This window comes from Ranitomeya imitator, chromosome 7 (genome assembly GCF_032444005.1).
Source record: "Ranitomeya imitator isolate aRanImi1 chromosome 7, aRanImi1.pri, whole genome shotgun sequence".
NCBI lineage: Eukaryota > Metazoa > Chordata > Amphibia > Anura > Dendrobatidae > Ranitomeya > Ranitomeya imitator.
Genome location: NC_091288.1, coordinates 73,769,097 through 73,775,096, shown reverse-complemented (window position 1 = coordinate 73,775,096; position 6,000 = coordinate 73,769,097).

The window sequence follows — 6,000 nt, the reverse complement described above, 5'->3', positions numbered from 1 at the left end:
GATCAACGGAGGGAACCATAGGCGCCACGTATCTCCGCAATAACGACCTATGGAACACATTATGGATGGCAAAAGAAGCTGGAAGGGCCAAACGAAATGACACAGGATTGAGAACTTCAGAAATCTTATACGGACCAATGAAACGAGGCTTAAACTTAGGAGAGGAAACCTTCATAGGAACATGACGAGATGACAACCAAACCAAATCCCCAACACGAAGTCGGGGACCAACACAGCGCCGGCGGTTAGCGAAACGTTGAGCATTCTCCTTGGACAATGTCAAATTGTCCACCACATGAGTCCAAATCTGCTGCAACCTGTCCACCACCGTATCCACACCAGGACAGTCCGAAGGCTCAACCTGCCCTGAAGAGAAACGAGGATGGAAACCAGAATTACAGAAAAAAGGCGAAACCAAAGTAGCCGAGCTGGCCCGATTATTAAGGGTGAACTGAGCCAAAGGCAAGAGGGACACCCAATCATCCTGATCAGCAGAAACAAAGCATCTCAGATATGTTTCCAAAATCTGATTAGTTTGTTCGGTTTGGCCATTTGTCTGAGGATGAAAAGCCGAAGAAAAAGACAAATCAATGCCCATCTTAGCGCAAAAGGACCGCCAAACCCTCAAAACAAACTGGGAACCTCTGTCCGAGACGATGTTCTCTGGAATGCCATGCAAACGAACCACATGCTGGAAAACAATGGCACCAAATCAGAGGAGGAAGGCAATTTAGACAAGGGTACCAAATGGACCATCTTAGAGAAGCGATCACAAACCACCCAAATGACCGACATCCATTGAGAGACAGGGAGATCTGAAATAAAATCCATGGAAATATGCGTCCAGGGCCTCTTCGGGACCGGCAAGGGCAAAAGCAACCCACTGGCACGAGAACAGCAGGGCTTAGCCCGAGCACAAGTCCCACAGGACTGCACAAAAGAACGCACATCCCGTGACAAAGAAGGCCACCAAAAGGATCTAGCCACCAAATCTCTGGTACCAAAGATTCCAGGATGACCCGCCAACACCGAACAATGAACCTCAGAGATAACTCTATTAGTCCATCTATCAGGGACAAACAGTTTCTCCGCTGGACAACGGTCAGATCTATCAGCCTGAAACTTCTGCAGCACGCGCCGCAAATCAGGGGAGATGGCAGACAAAATTACCCCCTCTTTGAGAATACCTGCCGGCTCAGGAACACGCGGAGAGTCAGGCACAAAACTCCTTGACAGGGCATCAGCCTTCACATTCTTAGAGCCCGGAAGGTACGAAACCACAAAATCAAAACGGGAGAAAAACAGCGACCATCGAGCCTGTCTAGGATTCAACCGTTTGGCAGACTCGAGATAAGTCAAATTCTTGTGATCCATCAAGACCACCACGCGATGCTTGGCTCCTTCAAGCCAATGTCGCCACTCCTCGAATGCCCACTTCATGGCCAACAACTCTCGATTGCCAACATCATAATTGCACTCAGCAGGCGAGAATTTTCTAGAAAAGAAGGCACATGGTTTCATCACCGAGCCATCAGAACTTCTTTGCGACAAAACAGCCCCTGCTCCAATCTCAGAAGCATCAACCTCGACCTGAAATGGGAGCGAAACATCTGGCTGGCACAACACAGGAGCAGAAGAAAAACGACGCTTCAACTCCTGAAAAGCCTCTACAGCCGCAGAGGACCAATTGACCACATCAGCACCTTTCTTGGTCAAATCAGTCAACGGTTTAGCAACACTAGAAAAATTAGCGATGAAGCGACGGTAAAAATTAGCAAAGCCCAGGAACTTCTGCAGGCTCTACACAGATGTCGGCTGAGTCCAATCATAAATGACCTGAACTTTAACAGGGTCCATCTCGATAGTAGAAGGGGAAAAAATGAAACCCAAAAATGAAACCTTCTGAACCCCAAAGAGACATTTCGACCCCTTCACAAACAAGGAATTCACACGAAGGAACTGGAACACCATTCTGACCTGCTTCACATGAGACTCCCAATCATCCGAAAAGACCAAAATATCATCCAAATATACAATCATGAATCCATCCAGGTACTCTCGGAAGATGTCATGCATAAAGGACTGAAACACAGATGGAGCATTAGAAAGCCCGAATGGCATAACCAGGTACTCAAAATGGCCCTCGGGCGTATTAAATGCTGTTTTCCATTCATCGCCCTGTTTAATTCGCACAAGACTATACGCCCCACGAAGATCTATCTTGGTGAACCAACTAGCCCCCTTAATCCGAGCAAACAAATCAGACAGCAGCGGCAAAGGGTACTGAAATTTGACTGTGATCTTATTAAGAAGGCGGTAATCAATAAAAGGTCTCAAAGAGCCATCCTTCTTGGCCACAAAAAAGAACCCTGCTCCCAACGGTGATGACGACGGGCGAATATGACCTTTCTCCAAGGATTCCTTTATATAACTCTGCATAGCGGCGTGCTCTGGCACAGATAAATTAAACAGTCGGCCCTTAGGAAACTTACTACCAGGATTCAAATCAATAACACAATCGCAATCCCTATGAGGAGGTAAGGCACCGGATTTGGGCTCTTCAAATACATCCCGGTAATCTGACAAAAACTCAGGGACTTCAGAAGGAGTGGAAGGGGAAATTGACAGCAATGGAACATCACCATGTACCCCCTGACAACCCCAGCCGGACACAGACATAGATTTCCAATCCAATACTGGATTATGGACCTGTAGCCATGGCAATCCCAAAACGACCACATCATGCAGATTATGCAACACCAAAAAGCGAATATCCTCCTGATGTGCAGGAGCCATGCACATGGTCAATTGAGTCCAGTACTGAGGCTTATTCTTGGCCAAAGGCGTAGCATCAATTCCTCTCAATGGAATAGGATACTGTAAGGGCTCCAAGAAAAAACCACAGCGCCTGGCAAACTCCAAGTCCATCAAATTCAGGGCAGCGCCTGAATCCACAAATGCCATAACAGAATAGGACGACATAGTGCAAATCAGAGTAACGGACAAAAGAAATTTAGACTGCACCGTACCAATGGTGGCAGACCTAGTGAACCGCTTAGTGCGCTTAGGACAATCGGAGATAGTATGAGTGGATTCACCACAGTAAAAACACAGCCCATTCCGACGTCTGTGTTCTTGCCGTTCAGCTCTGGTCAAAGTCCTATTACATTGCATAGGCTCAGGCCTATGCTCAGAGAATACCGCCAAATGGTGCACAGCTTTGCGCTCATGCAAGCGCCGATCGATCTGAATGGCCAAGGACATAGACTCATTCAGACCAGCAGGCGTGGGAAATCCCACCATGACATCCTTAAGGGCTTCAGAAAGACCCTTTCTGAAAATTGCCGCCAGGGCACACTCATTCCACTGAGTAAGCACAGACCACTTTCTAAACTTCTGACAGTACACCTCCGCCTCATCCTGACCCTGACACAAAGCCAGCAAGATTTTCTCTGCCTGATCCACTGAATTTGGTTAATCATAAAGCAATCCAAGCGCCAGAAAAAACACATCTACATCACGCAATGCAGGATCTCCTGGTGCGAGGGAAAATGCTTAGTCTTGAGGGTCACCACGCAACAAAGAAATAATGATTTTTACATGTTGAACGGGGTCACCAGAGGAGCGGGGTTTCAAAGCTAGAAACAGTTTACAATTATTTTTGAAATTCAGGAACTTAGATCTATCTCCAGAAAACAAATCAGGAATTGGAATTCTAGGCTCTAACATCGGATTCTGAACTGCAAAATCTTGAATGTTTTGTACCCTTGCAGTGAGATGATCCACACAAGAGGACAGACCTTGTATGTCCATATCTACACCTGTATAAAATAAACCCGGCACTCAACTTATGGTGAATCTCTTGGGATTTATTAACAAGAGAGAAGATAAACGTTTCGGCAAATATTGGCCTTCCTCAGTAACATACTGCCAATAGGAGCGGTGAAAGGTGAGGCAGTGAAATTCTGCCAGTGCTGTGAGTTCAGGAAGTAGATAGAAGCAGGCTCACAGGGTCCGACCAAAACGGTGTCCACCGCGTCGCATGGACTAATCTGTTCTACAGCTCCTCTCAGGCCACCCACGCTATTCCAGACCCTGTTTTGGTCGGACCCTGTGAGCCTGCTTCTATCTACTTCCTGAACTCACAGCACTGGCAGAATTTCACTGCCTCACCTTTCACCGCTCCTATTGGCAGTACGTTACTGAGGAAGGCCAATATTGCCCGAAACGTTTATCTTCTCTCTTGTTAATAAATCCCAAGAGATTCACCATAAGTTGAGTGCCGGGTTCATTTTATATTGATATATGGTGTGGGATCCTACCCGGGCACCTTCACAGGGTAGTGCTTACGGTTCTTTTTCCCATATCTACACCTGTGTCCTGAACCACCCAGAGGTTAGGGGGAAAAGAAAGGCAAAAAACACTGCAGAGAAAAAAAAAATGGTCTCAGAACTTCTCTTTTCCCTCTATTGAGATGCATTAATACTTTTGGCCAGCTGTACTGTTATGGACCTGGTGGTTAGGAGCACCCGGAACGACCTGATGGTTAAACTCACACAGGACAAGCTCTGGGAAGTGGGAGCTCTGCTGACCGCAACCCCTAATCCTATCACACAACTAGAAATAGCCGTGGAGCGTACCTAACACGACCTAGACGCCTCTTCACAGCCTAAGAGCTAACTAGCCCTAAAGATAGAAAATAAAGCCTACCTTGCCTCAGAGAAATTCCCCAAAGGAAAAGGCAGCCCACCACATATATTGACTGTGAGTTAAGATGAAAGTCACAAACACAGAAATGAAACAGGTTTCAGCAAAGGGAGGCCAGACTTACTAAACAGACTGAAGATAGGAAAGGTATCTTTGCGGTCAGCACAAAAAACTACAAAAAGACCACGCAGAGTGTGCAAAAAGACCTCCGCACCGACTCACGGTGCGGAGGTGCCACTCTGCATCCCAGATCTTCCAGCTAGCAAGGAAAAATCATGATAGCCAGCTGAACAAGGAAACAATGAACAAATAAATAACTAGCAGGGACTTAGCTTCTGCTGGAGTAGACAGGTCACCAGAAAGATCCAAGAGCGAACTGAACCAGTACAAGAACATTGACAGCTGGCATGGAGTAACGATCTGAGTGGAGTTAAATAGAGCAGCCAGCCAAAGAATAACCTACGTCACCTGTGGAAGGAACCTCAGAAGCAGCAGCTCCACTCACAGCCACCAGAGGGAGTCCATGGACAGAACTCGCCGAAGTACCATTCATGACCACAGGAGGGAGTTCGATAACAGAATTCACAACAGTAAGGCTCGGGTATTCATGTAAAGCTGCATGAACCAGTTAACTGCCTAAGTATGTAGCAGTACAGACACAGAGGCTATTAACTGTATAAAGTGTATGAGAACATGAAGCGAGATGCGAGGAACCTGATTATGGTTTTTTTTTTTTGAATGGGCCGCACAGGGATAGTTAGGTTAATGCGTTGAGGCAGTAGGCCAATCTGAACAAATGAGTTTTTAGGGCACACTTAAAACTGTGGGGATTGGGGATTAATCGTATTAACCTGGGTAGTGCATTCCAAAGAATTGGTGCAGCACATGTACAGTCTTGGAGACGGGAGTGGGAGGTTCTGATTATTGAAGATGTTAACCTGAGGTCATTAGCAGAATGGACGGCAGGGGTACGGTGGTAGACTGAGACCAGGGAAGAGATGTAGGGTGGTGCTGAGCCATGGAGTGCTTTGCGGTTGAGGGTAGTAGTTTTGTACTGGATTCTTTGTACTGTAGTGGATGGGTAACCAGTGTAATGACTGGCACAAGGTAGAGGCATTGGTGTAATGGTTGGTGAGGAATATGATCCTGGCAGCAGCATTCAGGACAGATTGGAGCGGAGAGAGTTTGCTAAGAGGGAGGCCGATTAGTAGAGAGTTACAATAGTCCACACGAGAATGAATAAGTGACACAGTAAGGCTACGTTCACATTGGCGTTCCGCCAATGTGCGTCGC